The sequence below is a fragment of the Furipterus horrens genome, unplaced genomic scaffold (assembly GCF_987537825.1).
Source record: "Furipterus horrens unplaced genomic scaffold, mFurHor1.1.pri manual_scaffold_6, whole genome shotgun sequence".
NCBI classification, from domain to species: domain Eukaryota; kingdom Metazoa; phylum Chordata; class Mammalia; order Chiroptera; family Furipteridae; genus Furipterus; species Furipterus horrens.
This window is the reverse complement of record NW_028327176.1, coordinates 98,704,587-98,729,185: the sequence shown is the minus strand read 5'-3', so window position 1 is coordinate 98,729,185 and position 24,599 is coordinate 98,704,587. Positions and strand designations below refer to the sequence as shown.

At 41.3% G+C, this 24,599-nt stretch overlaps 1 protein-coding gene and 1 pseudogene across 1 annotated transcript in view; both read right to left on the bottom strand.

Moving 5' to 3' along the window:
• Positions 1-24,599, bottom strand: part of RUNX2 (RUNX family transcription factor 2) — a 235,420-nt gene that overhangs the window by 40,615 nt on the left and 170,206 nt on the right. The window lies entirely within an intron of this gene.
• The window catches only part of LOC150007083 (small ribosomal subunit protein eS26 pseudogene), a 36,907-nt pseudogene continuing 28,745 nt past the window's right edge, over positions 16,438-24,599 (bottom strand).

Here is a 24,599-nt window from a genome sequence, read left to right as displayed (position 1 = left end):
CATACCTCCTTAAAGAATGCTTCATGATCATCATCCTATGAGTTTTGTTTTATGAAAGAGTATAAAATAGAATATTTGGCCATAATTGTAAACCTTTTTTTTTTTGGTCCTAAAAACCTGAATTCCTCTTTCAACTCATTTTAGAAGAGGCCTGGATCAGGATGAGAATAGCGAAATGTAATCCTGATTTGGTCACTTCCAGCTACATGATCTTGGACAAGCCTCATGACAACCTTGAACCTGAATTTCCTCGTTTGTAAAGTAGAGCTAGAGATAACATCTTCAAAGGGTGGTGGGTGGTGAGAATTGAGGGAGATGCTGTATGCAAAAGTTCTTGGAACTGTAAAGTGAGATGTAAATGGAGTGGTTAGTGCTGATGACATATCGTAAAACATAGAAAGTGGCTTCCTTTTGAAAAGTTGATATTTGAAAAATTGGGTTGAGGTAAGGACTACACACAAGATTATGTCTAGAGGACTGTTTTTTACAACTATAGCTCTTCACTCATTAGTAGGTTATGAAATCAATTTGATAGATGCAATAAAAAAGAAAAGAAAAGAAGGTATTGCATAATACTTGTATTTTAATTTTGTGGATATATTTATAATATCACAATGTAAAATAAATATTTCATGGTGGATCATTGTTCAAAGTGTTGAAAATTACTGATTTAGGAAAGTCTAATGTAGTCCTGATTTTCATGACCAAGTTCTGAACTGAAGTGGAAGCTATGAGAGAAAGAACAACAACACTAATAACTATTGTTATTATCTCATGTAATCTTCACAATAACCCTATGAGGTATTTATTGTGTTATCCTGGCTCTTCAAAGACTGAACTTAAGGCACACAGCAAATAAGTAGAAGAGCCTGTTTCCAACCTGATTTGTGTTCTTGGTTTCTCTGTGTGCTCCAGATTCTATGGTCTTATGACTAGGCTGTCGGCCTCATCTTCCAGGGACTGAGGGAGGGGGAAAGCTAAGAAAGTGAAGAGTCAGTATTTTCACTAATGCTTCAGTTCTGAGTGGCTGAGAAAATGCTTGTACAAATGTCCAAAATGGGTACATAAGCAGAATGAAGTAGTTTGTGCAGAGGAGTAGAAAAAACTTGAGTTCAAAGAGATGCAGGGACACCCAAGTAACTGATTTTCAAGACAAAACAGAACTACAAACCCTTGGTAGAGATCACTGGGGTTTGGGTTTGCACATCTTTGGATCAGAACCAGCACCTGCAAAGGACATGTCTCAGCCCTAGAAGGGCTAACTGGAGCTTGTGAACAGTGTGCTTGCCCTGTCATGGGGTCAATGTCCTACTGACACATTTGAACTGTGAGGGGCCATCAGCCCTTCCCCGAGTGCACACCTCTTTACCCTTTCCCTTCACTCAGAAGCCAATGAACATGCTAAAGAGTTGATTCAGTCTCTAAGGGCCTCTCAAACCTCCATCCCCCATCAGGTTGAGAAGCTTTCAGTTGCCTCTGTGATCAACTCTTCTGTATGTCTCACCCAAATTTCTCTTGCTACCCAGCGAGTTCTCAGAAGATGTGGCCTTCTGAAAAATGCTGACCAAGGGCAACCATATGTTAAGCATCTAAACTAAAAGTCAACCTCATGCCAGAAGCAAAAATTAAGGTTCATGTATCAATAAAAAGTCAACAACATGGCACATACACATTTGCAAAAAAATTACTGGTATGAAGTAACAAGCTGTTGAATGGCTCCTCTACCTCCTCAGCACAGGTAACCCTCAGAGATGAGCCACAGAGCCAGTGATTAAGGTTGTGGGATCTGGAGTCAGAAAAGAAAACAACAACCAAACAATAACAAAAATGGCTAAGCCATTAGCTGGGCCATTCCACAACATTTATGATTAGTCTGCATGAAAGCTGAATAACAATCCATGTCCTAATCATCACCATGTCCTGATTTCCCAAACCTGTGAACATTACCTTACATGAAAAAAATAATGACTTTGCAGATATTAAATACTCTTGAGATGGGGAGATTATCCTGGATTATGTGAGTAGGTCCTAAACATAATAACAAGTGTCTTTATAAAGAGAGAGGCTGAAGGAGATTTGATACACAGAGAAGAAAGGCAGACATTGTAGCGATGCAGTTAAAGCCAAGGAATGCTGGCAGCCACCAGAAGCTAGAGAAGGAAAGGAACAGCTGCTCCCCAAGAGCCTCCACAGAGGGCCTGGTCCTGCTCAGACCTTGACTTCTGTCCAGCAATACTGATTTCAGACTTCTGGTCTCCAGAACTATGACGAATACATTTCTGCCGTTTCAGCCACTAAACTTGTGGTAATTCACTACACCAGCTATGAGAAACTAACACAGTTCAGAACACAAAAACGCCTAGCACAATAAATGTTACATAGTAGACATTGAGGAAATGTCTTTCTTGCTTGCATGTCTTTCGTCATCCTTTCCTTCCTTATTGTGCCTTCTATTTTCTCATCCTTTTAAAAAATAATCTATCTGTAAGGCATAGAAAAAGGAGCACAGACTTTGAATCCTCAGCTCAAATACCACGACTACTCATTAGGTGAGAAAACTTTGGCTAATCATTTAACCTCCTTCAGTTTTCACGTCTGCAAAATGAAGACAATGCCACTTACTATGTAGCATTCTTGTGAAAAGCAGAGAAGATAATGCACATCAATCTTGATACAGTTTGGTTTGCATCATATACCCATTTACCTTGCCAGTTGTAAATTGAACTTTCCATATTTTGGTCGGGGGAGAAAATGAAAGGAAGATAGTAATAACAAAAATAACTATTTAAATAGCACTGGTAATTAATTATTTAAATAGTGTTGGTAATTATAGGCATTTGCCACAGAGGGCATATGAGATGAAGGATATGAATCTGCTGTTCCTTCTGTGGCCTCCAGCCTCAGGCACTTCTGCTGAGTGCACCTCCAACATGTGAATCCAACATTTAAAGACAAATTTTTCATAAAGCGTGGGCCCTAAACACAAGCCCCCTTCTTCATCTGGTACTTAACCAACAAACAGCAATATGATGCAACATAGAGGAAAAATCACCTGAATGAGTGCCAGTCTCCAACACGGGCCTTTTTATGGGACTTTCACCACTAATTTTAAGTATGCATGGTGCATACCTTACAGCTGACATCAGAACAGGGACCTAGGTGAAATGTGACTGCATTACTGACTACTCATTACCCTCCCACACAGGTATGCACTTGGCTTGCCAATCCTTCCCTTTCATTCCTGCATTGAACCAACCCTCGCTGAGCTCCCAAGACACCAACTGCTACTGGCTTACTTATCTTCTGTCATTGCTGTAGTTCTGGAACAATTATCCTGCTTGTTTCTTATCTGCATTACATAATATCAATGCAAAGTTGCAAAGAAGCCATCAGGGGAGGATGAAGATTCCCCAAAGTTGGGGAAATGTAGACAGCACTAAAAATTCATGGGACTGATCAAATACCATGTTAGTGGTCTTTGCTCTCAGCAATTCCCTCAAAAAGTCATACATATTTATAGAACACTGGTCTTCCTACAGCATCTCCCACTTCAAAAGTGATTTTTTTTAATTGCGGCAGAACTTACTGCTAAACAACCACGTCTGCATCCAACAGCTTTTTGGGAGGTTACATAAAACAGATAAGCAGCTCTAGTGGAGTCATAACATAGCAAAAACCTAGTCATACCACTGAAAAAAGAAAACCTGAAATTTACCCTTAAAATGGGAGTCTCTCAGGAGAAAAAAAAAGAGGAAGGCTCTAGCTTCTTTAAATATCCCCCTGTATTTAATTTCACTGAAAACCAGCTTCTGGCCCCACTCTGCCTGCAGCCTTCTCATTACCTCCAGCAATTTACATTGCATCTTTTTTGAACTCTGAATTCCCGGACAGGGTTGAGTGTGGTGCGGCAAATTAGTGAATCATAAAAATCAGAGCTGGAAAAGGCCTCTGGGGTCAGAGGGTTATCCTCTGCCAATTCTAGATGGTTCTCTGTGGTTTATTCCAGAGTGCTTTGTTCAAACTGGTTTTAAGTCAACAATACATCCCACAGGGAGGGGAAAGAAGAACAGCAACGAAAATGTCTCCTGCCCATCCATCTCCCTAGCCAGCCCAACCCAGGAGAATGAAGCCGGGGCCACCAGGAAAGGAGGGATGAATCATGGGATATGAGGGCTGGAAAGGACTTCAGAGGGCAACTAGTCCAACATCAAATTTCACAAAGAAGGAAAATGAGGTTTAGGGAGTTTAATGCACAATCCCACAAGGATGGCATGAGACCCATGACAAGGGAAGCAGGGCCTGGCACATCAAAGCTACTCAACAAATATTGGTTCCATTTTCTTCGTCAGATCATCTTTTGCCTTGTATTAGAGACTCTTGTTTGCACACATTAAACTGTGGTTCATGAACTCCTTGAAAGTAGAGCCTCTATTTTATTTATTTCTATATCCTCCATAGTGCCTAGATCAAGGCCTTGCACATAGAGGGTGGCTCAGGAAGTGTTGGTAATGTTGAATTAAGTTACTACAAAAATGGCCTTCCTTCCTTACACAAATCTCACTAGCTGTGTCCACATGTGTCCCGGCCCCCAACTTCCAGGCCTAGGAACAATGGTGCACATCACAGAAACGTGGGTTTAGGGTCAGCGTGAGCCGAGCTTCCTATGGACTGCCCCAAAATGGACTGCCCTGCTGTGGAGGTGTGTCAAGCCAAGCTGGACACTGGGACATGAAGGAGGGGACTCAGACATCCAATTTAGGTTTAGAACATTGACCTCTGAGGTCTCATCCCACCTTCAAGCTTTTAGACTGTATGATATAAAAGAGCTTTATTTCCAGATGCACATAAGGTTTCAACTAGTTGAATCCCTTAAAAGTCAAAGCCCACTCAAGATAGATCCCCATGGTCTTTCACCCTTATAAATCAAAGGCATCAAAATGTGGCTCCATCCGTGGGCACAGGGAAAGAGTTGTCCCCAAAGTTTTCCCCCAAATGCACCTCTTGATCTTGCTTAGAGACTTCAAAAGTTATCCTCTAATACACTTTTTAAAACCTCATTTAACATAGTCTAAAGTGGAATTGGTTCTGTGAGTTAGTTTGGCAGAGAGATGAAATCACATCAAATCCATATTCATTATAGACATCCCGTATGTCATCTGCGAGGATGAATGGGGGCTCTCATGTGGAAGGAAGGGGACTTCAACAGAGAAACTCCAAGGTTTACAGAGGTCTGTCTGCTGCCTTCCTGTTTTGCCTCCTTTTAATTGATTCATCCCCAAATGTGGGGCAGCCAGGGAGACTCAGCCACTCCAGCTGAACCCCTTTCATGCTTAACACCTCTCTTCCCCCTCTCAGCACAGGCTAGTTATGCCTAAATCGGCCTTTGAAGACATGTTTAAATTCTTACGTGCTGTTTTTTAAATTAACTTATTTAAAACTGGGAGTGTCATTGTAGAAAAATTAGAAAATGCAGGCAAGCAGAAGGAAAAAAATCCCAGCTCTTGGAGACAATTGCTATGAATATCTAGTATGTAAGATTTAAAGCCTTCCTTTTCCCTCCTGGTTCTCCAGAGCAAGGGGAAAGAGGCTAGTGAGAGAATGGCTTTATTTCCAAGGCTCCACTGAGAGTCAGCTGTAACTGCTAGGTCTTAACCTCACACTGAACACTCGCCATAGAAAAGCCAAGAGGAGGGATCAGTGGGAAAAGCTTACAGAAAAGATACAAGCTGTTTCAAACAAAAACATAATTCCCCTCTTGGGAAAGTCAGGGAAGGAGGAAAGGACAGGATGGCCTTTTGACCTAAATTATTCAGACTTCCAGTCATTATAATCATGGCTACCATTTCTTGAACATTTAAGAGGGTGCCAGTCATCTTTCATCTCATTGAGCTGCCACCCTCTAGAGCAGCAGTTCTCAACCTATGGGTTGCGACACCTTTGGGGGTCGAACGACCCTTTCACAGGAGTCGCCTAAGACCATCAGAAAACACATATAATTACATATTGTTTTTGTGACTAATCACTATGCTTTAATTATGTTCAATTTGTAACAATGAAAATACATCCTGCATATCAGATATTTACATTACGATTCATAGCAGTAGCAAAATTACAGTTATGAAGTAGCAACGAAAATAATTGTATGGTTGGGGGTCACCACAACATGAGGAACTGTATTAAAGGGTCGTGGCATTAAAAAGGTTGAGAACTACTGTTCTAGAGTCTTCTCAGAGTGTGGTGATAAAGTCTTAACAACTGGCAAATTTGTGGGTTAATCCCCGACGGGTAGCATTTGCCATTTTCTGTGTTGTAAACACTCCTACCAATTTCAAGTGAAGATCCAGAGGTGGAAACAGATGCTCAGAAACACAATATCATATAGTGTTTCTACCATTCAAATGTAATATGGAATAGTCATAGCAGCCAGGAGGGAGGCATAACAAAGGGGCCAAAGGAGACTTTTTGGACTTACAAATATAGTCATTAACTTGATTGTGGCAATGGTTTCACAGGTGTATACATATGTCAGAACTTATCAAATTGGCCCTGGCTGGTGTGGCTGTTTGTTGGAGTATTGTCCTGTGAACTGAAAGGTCATGGGTTTGATTCCCAGTCATGGCACCTGCCCAGGTTGTGGGTTTGATTCCCATCGGGGCACATATGAGAAGGCAACGAATCAATGTTTCTCTCTCTCTCTCTCTCTCTCTCTCTCTCTCTCTCTCTCAGCAGTGAACAAAAAAATCTACCAGTGAGGATTTTAAAAAAATTATAAGGTTGTACACAATAAAAATGTGTATTTTATTGTCACCTTAAAAGGAAGAAAAGGAGGAGAGGAAAGAGAAGGAGAAGAAAGAGATGGTGGTGGTGGTGGTGACGGTAGTGGTGGTAGTAGTAGTAGCAGTAGCAGCATCAGCAGTAGTAGCGGTAGCGGTAGCTATAGTAGCTGTAGCAGTAGCAGTAGCTGTAGAAGTAGTAGCAGTAGCAGGAGCAGTAGTAGCTGTAGTAGCAGTAGCAGCAGTAGCAGTAGTAGCAGTAGTAGTAGTAGCTATAGCAGCAGTATAAGGCACTTTTCCCAACATTGAGGAGCTTGCAATAGGAATTATATAATTAAGATTCACCTTGGATTTCCCTGTAAACCAACGGATGGATGGTGGTTCCAGAGTTTCTACAGAACAGTAGAACAGGGACTTAAGGATGATATTAGTGGATGAAAATGGTGTTGGTACTCCTAGTAACTTATCTTGGAGCCGAGTTTGCATAGAAAGCTGCTGGGTTTTTTATTGTTTATTTGGGTGCTGTGGAGTACTCATGGAGATTATGGGAAGGAGGCTAATCCCCCTCTGCCTCCTGCTCTGCTGCTACAGATCACTCTCTGCTGAGGATCCTAATGAGTGAACAAGAATGATTCCCTTTAGGATCAGGTCTCATGTAGCCCACACCTAGGGCTCTCTAGCACCTTCTCCTGCCCCATGCCTTCTGCACTCCCTCTTGCTACCTTGTCTGCCTGCCTGGAAGGAGTTCTGTTCTCAGCTACTCCCACTGAGGAATTAGTACCTGGAAAATGCTTGTGTTGTCCTCACCAGGACCTGATTTTTCATAGCTCTGTAAAATAAAAAGGCTCAAAAGGATTCGTTTCTAGAGAGGATATTAAAGAGTCCACTGGAGTTTATGGGACCTGTCCATCACATGAACAATCATCCACAATCACCTATTGCTTCTTGCCACTCAAGAGACCTTTACTCTCTGATTATTGGCCTCCTGGTAGAGGGAAGCTGAGCTAATCCCTTACCCCCCTTCAAACTGAATCTCAGCAAAGAGCAGGTGGTAGGAGATCCCTTTGCTGCGCTTTGGAAACCCAGTCATGCTGGCCACCACTAAAGACAGTTAGTTCCAGGCTGAGAAATGACGAACAAACACAATGTCTCATAAAGGACACATTCCAGTGAGACTATGTCTGCCCAAGGCTGGCTTGGAAACTTCCTGGAATGGAGTCCTTCTCCCCTGGAGGGAGTGGGGACCAGGCCAGGTGAGCTCTGGAGGAGGCTCGAGGACGAGCCAGGACTGTGCCTCGGAGCCCCTGCTCTCAGACGTGGTGCAGGTGACCCTGTAAGCTGGCTTCTCTGCAGTCTGAGTCACACGACTCTGGCTGAGCCCCAAGTCAGAGCCCAGTCAGAGGCAGACAACAACGCTATTTCTAGAGTTGTTTTAACTGTTCTTTTTTAAAAAAAATTTTTTTTAACTTAACATAGGATCAGGAAATTTCAGTTGGAGGGACAGTAGAAGTATTCTAGCCTGACTACTTTGCTGACATAAATCTCCACTCCATTATCCCTGAGAAATCGCTGTCTAGTCTCCACCTGAATGCTTCCAGTGGCAGTTTTTTTTTTCAAACAAGCCCTAATTGTTAGAAAGTTCTTCCTTATATGTGCAGCTGTGAAAAAGAATGAGGAAGTTCTCTTTGTATTGATGTGAAAAAATCTCCAAGATATACTAAGTAAAAAAAAAAAAAAAAAAAATGGTGCTGAACAATGTGTACGATATACTAACTTCTTGGGGATTTTTAAAAATTAGAAAAATAAGAACTGAGATCCATATCTGCTTATATGTATTAAGGAACTCTGAAAGAATGCACAAGAAACTTAAAAATTACCGGGTAGGGCAAAAGTATGTTTACAGTTGTGAGCATGTGAAACCGAGTTTATTATTTATCATTTTCTGTATGAACAACAGTGAACCTACTTTTGCCCCACCCTGTATTAGTTATGTACAGAAGAAAGGGAAGAATGAAGCAGAGAGTAAAGAGAGCTAACCTGTATGTGAAATTTTCTGCACACCAAGAACTATTCTAAGTACATGTGTGAACTCATTTAATGCTCGAGAGAACTCTATATCATATCATTTTTCAGAAGAGGAAGCTGAGGTTCAGAGAAATAAAATAACTTGCAGCTAGTAATCAGTGGGACTGGGACGGCATGGCTCAGAGACTCTGCTCCTCAGAACCATGCCAGACCCCCCTTCCAGAGCACAAGGACGCAAGGAGGCCCTTCCCTGTATTTGTTCTTGTTTGTATACTTTGTGTTAGCTTGGTGGGTTGTTTACCTACTTACTTACTTGGCTGGTTAGTTTTTGAACCACGTAAGTGTATTACATATTAACTAAAATTTTCCCTAGCTGCAGTGAGGAGGCATGTTTGAAGCTGGGGAGCCAGTTTGAAAAAACAAGAAAACAGAAAACGGAGACATGAAAGTTCTTCCCTACTCTGAGCAAAAACAAAACAAAAACTCTCCTTTCCTGAAGCGTTTTTGCTTTTTTGTCATGATTGGTTTTTTTGGGTAACTACCAAGTGCTGCTAAACGGACCCTTCTCCCTGCCGATCCCTAGATGTCCTGGGCTTCCACGTCCTTCACCATGCTGGCTAGTCTTCAAATTCAGTCCAGGATGTCACTGTCCTCTCTAGGGCGGAACCCCAAACAGAACTTGGTTCTGTAGCCCTGGTCCAACCACAATGATATCACCTCCCTTGTTTTGAGAACTATATTTCTACTAATGCAGCCTATGTTTACGCTTGCTTTTTTGAAATACTCGTTTCTCCACTGCAGTTAACTATAATGTTCAACAATTTATTCCCAAGTGCTTCTGCTTATCCAGCTCTTCCCCGTCTCAGACTGGTGCAGTTGTTTTCTGAACCCATATCTGGGATGTTAAATCTCTCCCCATTAGACTTCATCTTGTTACTTTGTTTGACCCATTGTTTCAGCCTGCCTCAGTTCCCCAAAATAGTCAAGATCCCTCCCAACCCCTGTAAGACAGACAGGTTTCCATTCAGCAGGTAAGGACTTGCTCCCAGAGGGGGTTGGTTGAGATCTCAACAATCATTGGCTCCAGGGGAAGGAATGAACGAACTAGGGGCTCTTGATCTCCACTCAGAAGGCCCTGGTGCCCCAGCCCAGTGCCTTGGGGAGAACTTCGAGAACTCCATTGAGCAGGCCCCGGGCTCGGCGCTGCTTCAGTGTTCTGCTCTCACACCTTCCATAGGACCCATGGAGAGAGCGCACTGAGGTAGTCCCTCGAGGAAGAGGGAGAGTTGCCATTAAGAAAAGAAGCCCGTCATGTGCATGGCACATGTTCAGAGTTGGCCGGTGATTCTAGTGGCTCAAAACGTCATGTTCTAGATTAGCTGCTTGGGGTTTTCTGAAGCTTGTGCCGAAATCAGAGATGCCATGGGGATGACATCTTCCTTATCTGTGAAGTGATGTGATGTGGAGTTATTCAACAAGCAATCCCCAGAGACCACAAACCAAGGAACAGATCCAGGAATTCCACTCCTGTCCACCCGCCCGCCTGCCAGATGTGCAGGTTGAAGTGTGCTTTGGTGCTCCGCATGTCTGCTCTCCAAGAGACGAGATCAGACAGCTATTTCAAAGATGAGTCAAAAAAAAAAGGAGGGGGGAGGCTACCTAATCCTTATGCTGGTAGCATGTCTGATGTGGCAAAGTGGGTAGAAAAAGTGAAAACAGGGAAATTCCCCAGGGTAAATTAATCTGTGGTCATGAAGACCCTAAAAAACATGGCACGGGGGACAGAAACCACGACTGGGCCGATCCAGGTGCTCCGAGCCCACCGCCCATGGAAAAGGCCAGGGAATTGCAAACAGCAATGAATGAGTCCTCAAGAACTGAAGATGCCTTTGGGATGAGCTGACGCCAATCAGACTTGAAGGCCAGCCCTCTGCAAAGGTCATCGTGGGTTTGAGGTGTGGGACATGCCTCAATAACTGGAATTAGGCCTCAGATCCCAACAAAGATTTGGGCTTTACTGGATCAGGCAGCACTTATAATAAAAGCTGCCTCACTGCAGGGGCTTTTGAATGTTATGTAAGCAGCTTGTACTTCCATTTCCCCATTTTGGTGGTGACTGCTGGGAGGGGAAAAGGCAGAAGAAGAGAGATGAGTGACCATCTCCGCTGTGCCTGCCTAACTGATGTCCCAGAAATACGGAGATGATAACACCAGGAGATTCTTCTCAATCACATCAAGAACAACAGAGAATGAATGGGAAATTTTGTTACTGCTATTATGATGAAATCCATAAAACTGCTGAGGGGGTATGTTTCCTGAAATTCTGAAACGGTTTTTTTCTCTACTATGTAATAGTCTACCTCTTGCCCAAAACACTGAACAGAAGTCTCAGGACTCCATCATGGGAAATTAAGTCCTTGGGAAAGTAGCAAGACCCCTAAAACAGGCCATTCTGACCCCAAACCAGGAGCAGGTTAGTGCGGGAAGATATCTCAAGTTCGTTCAGTTGTGAACTGGGTGCAGCTGGCATCCCTAATGGATAAAACTGGTTCCAAGAATGAATCATGCTGACTATGCCCTTGGGACATCATTCGTAAATATCATCTGTCCCCAAAGAGTTCCAAAACACAGGAGTCATGGCAAAACACACACACATATATACATGTAAGCAAGGTTTCTAACAATCGGGCCATTGTTCACAGCAGAGAAGCCAGGCACACCCTTTATCTAAGATAAAAAGAAAATGCAAAAAGCAATCACATGAAATCTCCCCGGCCGAACCTGAAAAACAGCAGTTGGATGACAACATGGGCTACGATCCATTTTCAGTGAGCCACCTTTCTGGGAGCATTTCGGTGAACAGAACGCTTTCTCAGCCGCCTGCTCCTGAATGAGGAAGTGCTCCCTGCCACATGCACCCAGGTCCTTCTGTGCTGTCCTCCCTGTCGGTGCCACCCTCGCTCAAGTTGACCAACACCTGCTTAATTACATTTCTTTCTTTCCTATAAAATACATCCTCAGGAAAAAATAGCTCTTTTGAAAAAGAAGACCTAAAACTTCAGAAGTATTGATTTCAGCATGTCAGGCACCAGCAAGCTCCTGAAGAAGGGGGTGGAGAGGAGAAGGAGATACACATACCATTCTCTCTAAGCCTCAAGAAAGAGTCTGCCCTTCAGCACATCAAGGGATTCCCTTCCACTTCCCCCTTCATTCCTGCACAGAACAGAAAGTCTCCATGGCCACTGGGTCCCACAGTGGCATCCTATCCAAAACAATATTCCCCCGAGGGTACCTTTCAACAGAAAGACCTGGGAAGAGTCTGCAGGCCACATAGTGCAAGGCCAGGTGCAGAAAATATCCATCCTTGCTGAGCCTGCAGCTTTGGGATAGAGGTTGAGAGGTTTCAGATTGTTCCCAACCCCTTGGGAGTGTTCAGGAGCCTTTTGTGTGCATGCCATAGAGAGGTGCACATGGAACGCTGTCCCTACAGCCCCTTCCCACTAGTGGCTCCTCTCTTCACTGCATCTCAGGAGTTAGAAATTAACTGGACCCCTACCCCCTCATATGAAAACCAAATATGGCCACGACTCTGACACACACATCCTGCTAGAGCACCAATCTTAAAAGAGAAATAATGCTCCCCATGCCCACCCTTTAGAGGGCATTAGACAAAAACATCCCATTGGACACACATTTCCCATTTGCCCACCCAGAAATTGTAACATTGAGTGGAAAGAGTTCTAGCATTGATTCTGCACATTCAGAACACTCATGCAAAGACAGAGGGAGAAAAAAAGAGAAAGGGAAATGGAGAGAGAGAGGAAGAGGGAGGGATGGAGCAGAGAGAGATGGAGAAAGACTAATTGAAAGAGGTGGAGGAAGAGAGGGAGGGAGGGAGTTGGATTCTCCAAGGCCACCAAGGTTGGAAGACACCTCCTTATAAGCCAGGCCAACCCAGTAAATTTTTAAAAAATTTCTTCAATGGTTATATCCCTATTCATTTTTGTATTTAATCTGAGTCATTTTAGTAGTATACTTTAATAGGAAAGTGTCCATTTAAAATTTCAAATTTATGGCATAAAATTATTCACATAGTCCTATATTTATAAGTATGTCTCTTTTCATAATTTGTTCGTGCCTTCTGTTCTTTCTTACTTACTTTTGCCACAGGTTTGTTTTTCCAAAGAAAAAGAAATAAAGTTGATTTTTATATATGATATTGTGTCCTTCAACCTTGCTGGACTAACTTATTAGCTCTAAAAGGTCTTCTGTGGATTTCCTAGAATTTTCTATATACAAGAGCAGGTCATCTGTAAATAGAGATTATTTCTCCCTTTCCAACTTGGTTGCCTTTTTTTTTTTTTTTTTTTGGTCTAATTGTCCTGGCTGGATAGAACCTCCAGTACAATACTGAATAGAAGTAGTGAGAACATACATCCTTGTCTTGTTCCTGACTTTTAACTTTAAGGGTAAAGCTTCCAGTCTTTCACCATTAAGGTTTTTTTGAGCTCTTGGTTTTCCACAGATTCCCTTTATCACTGGTGTGAATGTAAAATGGTGAAACTGGTTTGGGAAACTGTTTGACAGTTCCTCAAAAAGCTGAACATAGATTTACTGTATAACCCAGAAATTCCACTCTTCGGTATACATCCAAAATAATTTTGGATCTCACGTGTCCACACAAAAACCTGTACAATAATGTTCACAGCAGTATTACACATAATAGCCAAAAAGCAGATGCATCTCAAGTGTCCACCAACTGATGGATGGATAAAGAAAATGTGGTATATCCATACAATGCATTCTTCAGCCATGAAAAGGAATGATATACTGATACATGCCACAGCATGGATGAATCTTGAAAATATGCATAATGAAAGAAGGTAGACACAAAAGACCACATATCTTTATCTGAAATGTCCAAAATTGGCAGTCTGTAGAAACAGAAATTATACTAGTGTCTGCAAGGAATGAAGGAAGTAGACAATGTGGAGTAACTGGAAATGGGTATGGGGTTTCTCTCTGGGATAATTAAATGTTCTGCACTTAGCAGTGAGAGGTGTAAGAAGCTGTAAATACACTTAAAAACTATGAATGGTATATTTTAAAGAGATAAATTTTATAGTATGCGAAATATAACTCAATATCTCAATTTACATTTTCTTCTAAGCACTTTGGCTACATTATATAAATTTTGATGATGTGTTTTTGTTTTCATTCAGTTAAACATTTTCTAATTTCCCTTGTGATTTCTTGTTTGACCTATGGGTTATTTAGACATGTGTTGTTTAATTTCCAAATATCTAGAGGTTTCCCATATTTATTTCTGTTCTTAATTGCTACTGTAACTCCATTCTGTTCAGAGAAATGCATTGTACACTATTATTTAAATGCTTTTAAATTTATTGACACTTGGTTTATGATCTAACACACAGTTTGTCCTGGAGAATTGTCCATGTATGCTTGAAAAGAATGTGCATTCTGCTGATGTTGAGTGGCATGTTTTATCGATGTCAGTTACGTCAGGTAGGCTGGTAGTGTTGTGTTCAGGTCTTCTTAGATCATTGCCAATTTTCTGTCAAGTTATCTAGCAATAGCCTCCAACTATTTTTGTTGAATTGTCTATTGAATTCTGTTATTCTCCTTCATATATTTGAGGCTCTGTTCTTAGACGTGCATAAGTTTATAACTTTTATATCTTCCTGATAAATTGGCTTATTTATCTGACAAAATGTCTCTCTGCGTCTCTAATAACATTTATTGTCTAAAAATATATTTTGTCTGATATTAATATAGCTCTCTTATGATTATTGTTTCTATATTATATCTTTTTTCTATCCTTTTATTTTCAACCTATTTGTGTCTTTGAATCTAAAGTGCATCTCTTGGAGATAGCACATAGTTAAATCTTTTTTTGATTGTATATTTTCCATTACTATTTATCCCTCTTATACTCCCCTCCCCCCTGCAATCAGATCTTGTTTTTTTTATTCAATCTGACAATCTGTGCCTTTTGACTCGAGTGTTTAATCCATTTATCTTTAATGCAATTACTGATATTCTCGGATTTACTTTTTGTTTGTTTTATATATCTCTCATGCTCTTTCTAGTTCATCTGTTTTTCCTTTACAACCTTCTATGTCAAACAGATATTTTCTAGTGTGATCTTAATTTCTTTGTTGGATTTTTAAATTATTTTCTTAGTGGTTACTCAAGGGATTATAGTTCATATCTTAATTTATCAAAGTCCACTTTGGATTAATACTAACTTAATTCCAGCACAGTACTGAAAGTTTGCTCCTATATAGCTCTATTACATCCCTCACTTTTTTGCTATTCTTGTTATATATATTATATCTTTATATGTTATAGCCCCCAAGATACAGTTTTATAAATGTTCTTTTATGCAATTATGTTTTAAATTTATACAAGGAGGAAAGAAAAAATATATAATACAGTCTTTTATATTTACCTATATAGTTACCTTTTCCAATGTTCCTCATGTCTTCATGTGGATTCAAGCTACTCTCTGGTGTCATTTTCTTTCAGCCCAAAAGACTTCCTTTAATATTCCTTGTAAGGCAGATCTGTTAGCAATGAACCTTCTCAGTATTTGTTTACCTGGGAAGATATTTACTTCACCTTCACTTTTGAAGAACAGTTTTGCTGGATCTAGTATTCTTGACTGACTGTTTTTTCTTTCAGTGCTTTGAATATGTCATCCATTACCTTTATTCAATGTTTCTGATGGAAGTTTAACTTCAATCGTATTGTTGTTCCTATGTTCATGATGCATTGTTTTCTCTTGCTGCTTTCCAGTTTTTCTTTTTGTCTTTGAATAGTTAGACTACGATGTGCCTAGGTGTGCCTCTCTTTTATCTTGTAATGCTTGAGTTTGTTGAGTTTCTTGGATTTTTAAGTTAATCTTTTAAATCAGAATTTCAAACTTTAAACCATTATTTCTTTAAATGATTTTTTCTGCATCTTCTCTCTTACTTCTACTAGGACTCACATTACACATATGTTGGTATGCTTGGTGATTTCCCAAAAATCTCTGAGGCTCTTCATTTTCTGTCATGCTATTTTCTTTCCGTTCTTCAGATTAGATTACTTCTGTTGATCTACCTTCGCGTTTGCTGATTCTTCCTACTGTGATCTCCAATCTGTTTTTGAGGGACTCTATGAAGCTTTCATTTCATGTATTGTACTGCCTAACTCCAGAATTTCCATTTGGTTCTTTTATATATTTTATCTCTTTATTAAGCTCAGTTTGATGTGTCATCATCATATGCTCCTTTTAATTATTTAAACATAGTTTCTTTTATTTCTTTGAACATATTTATAACATCTGCTTTGAAGTCTTTGTCTGCTAAATCCAAAACCTGTGTTTCCTCAAAGACAACTTGTTTTGGCTGCTTTAATTTTTTTCTCTGTGTAGGAGTCATGCTTTCCTGTTTTCCTGCATGTCTTGTAATTTTGTTATTAAAAACTGAATATTTCATTGCCTATATTATAACAACTCTGAATTTTGATTTCCTCTCCCCAAGGGTGGTTGCTGCTGCTTTATTTCTTTTTTAATATAATTTCTATTCTATTATTTTCCAGAGAACTTTTGTTTAGTTCTTAAGGACTTAGTTCCTTACATGGACTTTGGTGGAGGTCATGAGGCAGCACCAGCAGGTCTAAATCAGTGTGTGGGAGGGTGTTCAGTCCTCCTGGGCTTCACAGAACAATCCCTAACTACCTTGCTGTGACTAGCACAACTCACACAGTCATGTAGTTTTGCACACAGCTTGGGAAACACCTAGGCATCAAAGGCAGGGCTGCAGCCTGTACTATGTTTTGAATGACAAACTTCTTAATGGCCTTGTCCTTGGGCATGCACCGGGCACAGCTGGTGCCGTGAATAGGCTCTGCATGTCCATGGCCCTTTTTGGCAAGAGCATTATTCCTTCTTTTCTTGATCCTCTTGAGAGAGAGAACTGGAGGGATGTTTTGTTTGCTTGCTCGCTTGCTTAGTTACTGACTTCTTTGGGTTAATCAATGAAGTACATCTTCCTGAAATATGTAGCCACTAATGTTTTTGTTCAGGTGTTTTGAGTTTTCTTCTTCTTCTTCTTTTTTTGTAAAGTCTGGCTTCTCCTACACATCATGTTCATCCAGAGCTGTATGGATTCTCACTCCTGGCTATATACACAGCCTTGTATTTGTGTGCAGCCTTCCAGACCTCCAAGGATGCTATCAATGTCCACCATGACTATCTCACTCCTTGACTCTCCCTGTTAATTTTTGGCAAGTCTGCCTGTCTGTTGCTTGCCCCTGCCAGGATTGCAACCTCAGGATAGCTGCAATGGTGGTCTTCTTTATTCACTTGCCACCAAGATGATTAATGTTTTTATACGGATTTTCTGCACTCCACTCCAAAATAACTCATCCCCCTCCAGCAGTAGCAATCCTACTGGTTTCAGTGGCCTGCCCTGCCTCGTAGCACTACTGTACTCATGGAACGGGGTGGGGACTGGAGAGTAGGAGCAGCCCTAGCCTAAAAGGCTGAAGATTCCCTTTGTTCTTAACCAGGGCTCAGTACTTCATATTGAATGAATTCTTCTCAATTTGTTGTATGTCTTTAGTTGATTTTTCGAAGTCCTAAAAATGGTTGTTTTTCTTATATTTTTTTCCAGTTTTATCATTGCATTTAAGGAAAGTGTTTGACAAGCTTCCTCATTCCACCCTTCCAAAAGTTCCATAAGTCTTTATACTATATCTCATTTAACCTTCACAATATGATGAAGTAATGTTATTATTCATTATTATGTCCAGTTTCCTGATGAAGGGACTGGGTTTCAGAGAGGTTAAATAACTCACTTAAAGTCATGGTTTGTGTTTCCCAAGGGTTTTGAGGGCTCTACATCTGAATCTTTTCTAACTCTTTAAAGATGCTCTTTATGGAAACACCATCTTGAAAAATCTTGTACATCTTGATGAATATAATTAGGCATCAACAACTGTATTGTCTTGATAGTTCAAGTAACACTGTCTCTGTCAGTCATGCTACAGATACAAATATTTTTAGTTATGTATTACCTGTGTTGTAGGTGCTGAATGATGTGCTACAATATTTCAAACCTAGTCCTCATAGTGATGTTCGGAGGGAGGGAGGCCCAGCCATGTCCATTCTGAGGTGTAAAAATTGCAGCTCAAAAGCATCTCCCTTTGTGAGTGGTGGAGGTGGGATTCACACCTAAATGTCAAGCTCTAAGGCCTTGTGTTAGGCATAGTTCAATATTCTCCTTCAGTTGGGATATCATCTAGCTAAAATAAAGTGGGAAATGTAGAAAAAGCCATGAGAAAATGGATAAGAATAATAAAAGATTTAGAAATATAAATCAAGACAGAAAACTTTAATATTTGGTAGTATTTAGTCTAGAAAGGAGCTAAAAAACAATAATGTACAAAGTGATATCAAGTTTGCTAGTAAGCACTAGATTGTTGTTTTCACTGGAGGTAAAAAGCAAAACAAAACAATAGGAAATGTATTTGTATTTCATCAGGAAAATCTTGCTTCTTTCAAGGATTCATGAGATGTTAAAGTTTGTTGCCCAAAAGGTTATGCAATCTCATTCTACAGGAACTAATGATCTTTCAAGTCTCCTTATACAGAAAGCTTAGGTGAAGGCAAGGGGTGACTTCCTAAGACTCTTTCAGCCTTGCCAGCACTTCCCAAATTAGAATGACAGGCTCCACATCCAATCCCACCAGTGTCTGAGCTCCATACATTACTCATCTCTGGTGCTTCCAATTCCCTCTCTGGTTCATGTAACTAATTAAAGCAAGACTCTTACAAGATATACCCCTCCAGGCAGAGCCAAATCCCTATACAGAAGAAATAAGCCACTGCAACGTGACTTCTAACACAGAGGTGTATAAAAGCCCCACTTCCTCCAGCGCATCTCCCTGGCCAACTGCCACGAAATCCCCCCGCTTGATCTAACACTTTGAGGTAAGGCATAATCTCTAGAATGACACTGATAAAAAACATGCATTAGCTTGGGCACGTCTGTTTACAACGATGTGTAAATCGGGTTGGCTGACCATCCCTTTGGAAGAAGGAGCTGGACAGAATACCAACTGAGACCAGGGAAAGTTTGATTTGTGGAACAAAAGGCAGAGAGGTTGGGATTTTGTATTGGTGGAGAAGTGAGTCAAAGGGCACCAAGAAAGAAAAAGCTGATGGGAGGGGAGGGCTAGTTCGCATTCAGAGAACATTAGTATAGGCCAGGCATGATGACACTTTTGTCCTTCCCAATTGTCCTTCAGCCCAGCATTGACTGTGATAACCCAAAATTTATTCCTTGGGGCCAAGAGTTGAAACAGGGACCTTGACTGCCCCTCCACCAGCCAGCTAGAATCATAAGCATATGTTTTTACATTCACTTTTATATTAATTTCATTTTGCTCGCGATTTCATTAAAACCCACTTCCAGTGTTGATATGTGCAACATGAAATCCTCCAGATGAATTGGTTCTGTAGATGGTGACAACACTCTCGCCACACTCCATGGATCAAGTTGCTCTTTATCCACTTGACTCGGCTGGAATGTAAAGGCACACGCTAGGCAAAGGCTATGAAATCAATAGCTACGGAGTGTCGGTTTTGTGTTTCCTTTTTCCTCTGTAGACCCAAAGGAGACTGGCATACAGATTAGAAAAATCACTTTTCATAATCCTAAGGACTGCTTCATGATGTGTCCGGAGTATTAATCAAAGGCTGAGACCGAGTAAAATGTGAATTAAATTTCTTAATGGAGAGAGACATGAACTTTCTATCCTTAGATCTCTGGCTGTGGACATGTCTAAGGCATTGAAAAATTTAGCGACCCAGTTTATAATATTCTGAGAGATATATCACCAAAGTGACACAACTTATCATGGTTACATTTTCTGTTTAGAGAACTTGGTTTCCGATGCGGTCAAAAAGAGCTCAGGGGCTGCTTACAGAGAATTTGAGGGTAGCCCATGAAACCCCAGGTCCTGTATGTTTGGGGTCACTTAAAAGTTCCTTTCCACCAGTGGTTGGGGGCTTGTCCTCAGTCTCAACCAGACTCTGGGGGCTTCCAATTTTTTATTTAGTCCATGGAATTGCAACGAAGTAAACTCTTCTGCTTTCTATGCCAGCAACACCAAGCTAAGCCTAAAAGAAATTAAACTGAAAGCAAATGAGATTTACTATTAAAATTGAAGATAAGCCTGCACATGGCCTTTTCTGAAAGTCAGACTCACCTCATCTGAAGTTCCTGCTACAACACTGGTTAAATTAGGGATAAACGGCAAGAAAAAATATGAAAATTGGGTCATAGTGTCGGTAAAACAAATTTTCTCTGGCTCTCCACAAAGGCACTTGTGGTGACGTCACAGTGCAATGTACCTCCACTACCACTTCCTGCCTGAGAAGGAGCGGACACAGTGAGGGCCGGACATGGTTCTTCCACATGGGGTGCAGTCTCGACTCGCTGAGGATGAGTGCGACTGTGTTTCACAGTGTTTCTGTGTGGACAGCTTTCTCTTAAGGGGTTAAGGACTTCTATGGGCATTATCTGACTTAGCCCCAACACCTCCTGGTAGATGGGAGGGAGAGGAGAGGAAGCCAGCAGTATGGATTAAAACACCAGTCAGAAATCCACAAAGCCCATTTTAGGAACAGCAAGTATCAGTGACTTGCTCAAGAGACAGCAAGCTGGTGAAATATGAAGTCAGAGGCGTTCAGTTTTCCCAAGGACTTGGGGGCCAGGGGATTGCATTGCATGCCTCCCCAACACACACACACACACACACACACACACACACACACACACACACACACACACAGTCTAAGCCCCCTTGTGATTCTGTTTTCTTCATTTCTAAAATAAGGATTACAGTGTACACTTCAAAGGATTTTGATGAGGACTCAGGGAGATGACCTAGGTAATAAAAGTGATCCATAAAAAAAAGAAATTGCCTCTTAAACCCTTCCATTCCCCCTCTTCACTGCTATATCCATCCAGAAAACCGGCCAGCCACAGAAGCAGGCCGAACATTTGTGGCAGCCGGGCTGGCAGTGGAAGGAGTGAGCTTCCAACAACCCTTCAAATGAACCGATTACATACACTATATATTCTAGGCTACCCATTGCCCATCTGCATGAAAGCACTCTGCTAAAATGTGTTTTGCATTTTGTCAGGCTGAGAGTACAGTGACTCACTAGCCGAAACCTCAGCCTCTTCTGTCGTGCCCATCTGCTCCTCTCTGCCGCTCCCGGCCTCCTCAGTCGTTGGGAGGAGGCAGATTTCCCACCCCCTCGATCGCAGATTATCAGCATGCGTGCAGTAAATCTTGAAGATCTATCTCCACTCAAACAGAATGTGCCATAGTGAACCAGCTTACAAGAGGCATAATTAGAGCTCATTCGGCTGACAGATTAATGGGGGTGCAGCGGAGGCCAAGGAGCAGTAAATTAGCTAGCTAAATACAGCTATCTCTGGTCTAGCATCAGCACTAAATCGTACATCTTTCACAGAGTGTTGGGCACTTCTCACAGCTTCTTAAAAGTATATCTGTTTTATGAGGTGTTTTCTTTTTAAGGTATCTCATCCTAGATACTTTTCTGGGGAGTTTGGTCTAGCAGTATCACCACTGCATTGCCCCGGCTACTTCAGAATCCCCTGTGTAATATATATAATACGGCATCATGGCTTGTTATTACTGGATGAACAGCCAAATGTATATGTAACAATGACTTCTTAGTAGGTTTTAGAGATACTCTCACTAGCTAAAAACAAACAAAAAGAAAAAAACAAACAAGCTCATGATTTTTGTATATATGTTCTGACTACTTGATTCTCTTAAAGTAAAATTTGGTATGAAGGAAGTTAAATTCCATATTATTCTGATTGATAAAATAAGTCAGCCTGAGTGGTATGGGTATTCTGATTCTAGAAAGGACAGCGCATCAAGATCACACGATGTCAAAGCCATTCCCTAGTGCAGACAGTAACTAGTATCTTCCCTCCCACGGTCTTTTCACCCTTTTCCACCTCTTTTCAGATTTTTGCAATTTTGAGAGCATTCTTCTCATTCCAAAGACTCCTTCCTGCCTATTGATGACTTTCCTCCTTTCTGATTTCCCCAAACTTTCTCTAAACCAGGGGTCTTCAGGTGATTTTTGTGTAACCCCCAAAGAATTTTTTAACTACATTTTTAAGATAACATCTAAATTTCATCATCACACATTTAGATAGTTATAAAGAATGTATCGCCTGGCAATTTATGTACACTACCTGTGCTTTAGCTCTATTTTATCAAAACCTTGTTGCCATAGATTTAGGTTTATTCCACTTATAGGAAAAGTCTACCATATATGACCTAAACGACAAAGCAGTTCTTAGCACTACTCAATTAGCCAAATCAGATTCACTATCACACAGAGAAATTCTAACTTCATTTTTCAATTCAAATAAGTATGTTATTGTGCCCCTAAGTCATTTCTGAACTGTCATTCTAATAGACAGATGGATGAGTGGGGTAAATAGACAGCTATGGCAGATGTATACATACATACATGTACATACATACATGGTGACTCGCCATGAGTTTGTCATGGAAGAAAATAGAGCTCGGTCCCCTCTCAGTATTTCTCTCCAGAGCTCTCTTGCTTTGTTCTCTTGGGATTCTCCTTTGAGAGAAATGCCTCTTCAAATTATCTCATTATTTAGAGACCCAGAGGATATTTAGACTCTGGGGCAATGCTCTATAGTGAGACTGGGATGCTTGAGAAGATGCCTTTTTTTTAAAAGGTGTGAGAAGAGCAATTGTAAAGGGATAAAAGGTAACCCAGAGGAGTGTTCTCAGCCCGGTGAGTTTTAGAAAACAGTGCAGTGGATGTTAATCCAAAAATCAATGCTGTCAAAGCCCTCCGCATCAGCACAAGCCCAAGAAAATTATCGGGTGAGCCCAGAAGAACGCATGCCCTGGTGTGAAGATAGCCGTTCTTGATCAAACACACGGAATGGGGTCGTTGCGGGGCAAGCAGCGAGAAGAATCAGCTGTTTCACCATCTGCCTCTATTCCTCTAGCCATCAAAGCAAGAGGCATCACCTCTTCATTCACTCATTTATTTATTCACACAGACATCTTTGTGTGAGCCACAGTGCTGTGTATGCTTCCTTGGCATTGTGCCCCAGGGATCATCTTGAATGATCATTATCAACAAAATACTGAGACTCCCATCAGCCCTTATTTGTGATAACTTCCTATCCTAACAATCAGGGTGTGTGGAGAGAGCAACTTGTTATTTGGTTGTAAAAAAATCTGCCTACAGAATTTCCAGACACTTGAGCCATCTAGATTCCAGACCCTAAATAAAATAAAAGAGGTGGGAGGGGTGCCTGAGGGAAGAGGTCATATCCTAAACTCATTGTTAAATTGCTGGGAAGTGTGAGTGATGAAAATGGCCAGAAAATATGAGCCTGCAGTGAATTGGGATCTCACTAATGTTTAATTGGGTCTCCTGTGAGACATTTAAATCTATGTGCAGTTATCAAGGGTGAGAATTCTACTCTAGTGGCCCCCAAATGATTTCACCTTCACTTTCATTTTAGTGGTGGAGGAAAGCCAGGACATGCACTAAAATATTTGAACTATGACTATGACTGTGTGCTTTAAGGCCTGCATGTGTGTGGCAGTCACCACTGAGGAAAGTCAGTGCTCGAGGATCCCTTTCAGCATGTTGCTTACCAACACCAGGGCACTCACCCTGGAGGTCTGGTCCCCTTGTACATGCCCTGGATTTCTTAGTTTCAAAAAAAAGGGTGTTTTCAAGAAATATGCTGTACAAATGACCATATTCAAATTTTCTTCAAGTATTTACAAACCTCCTTAAGGCTGAAACCTAGGTGCTTCCAAATAAACAAAAATAGTTTGCAAAGCACTCCACAAACTCTTCACCTGTAGCCCTTCCCAAATAAACAAAATGCATCGTTTTTCTTTTAAATTCTACCTCATCATCATGGGTTTGGGGACTTGAGGCAGGTAGGAAAAGCAGTACACCCGCAGGCGAGAGACGAAATTTTAGTTTCAGCTCTGCGGGGGACCAAGGGGCATCTGGGAAGGCTGGGATTTCTGCCCCACACTTCCTTGCTCTGTGTTCTGGGTTAGGTTACTTTACTTGACCACTCTCCACCTCGGTTTTCTCATCTGTTGAATCTGAGGAGCCTCTCCACGGGTTGTTCAGGAAGCTAAGGTATGGAGAGTGCTAGGCCCAATGCCCAGAACACACCACAAGCTCAATCATATTTGCGACTGCTGTTGGTGGCAACGGGGCAAGTAAATCACTCAGTTTCTCTACAGCTCTGTTTTCTCTTCTTCTGCCAGAGTGGGAGGGGAGCACTTTTTTTTAAGTGCATATTTTGCCATGAGGCATATAGATCAAAGACCAGTTTCTCCCTCCATTAATTGCAACGTCTTGAGGTCTAGGACCAGAATCTTGTTTTTTCATTCCACCTCAGGCTCCCCTGGCCCCCTCCGTTGCCCAACAGTACGTTATAGTTATACATGGTAGGCACCAATGAATGTTTATTGAGTTGAATTATCTCTAAGTTTAACTTTATGATAAGGGAGTAAATGAGTGAGGCCGTTTTTGTGGGGGTGTTAAAGTGAGTCTGGGAGAGTCTGTCTGAGTGCGAGTAGGTGTGTTTATTAGTGATTTAGAGAGGAACACAAGCTGGCTGCACATGGGTGTAAACATTTCTGTAATGACTGAGCCCG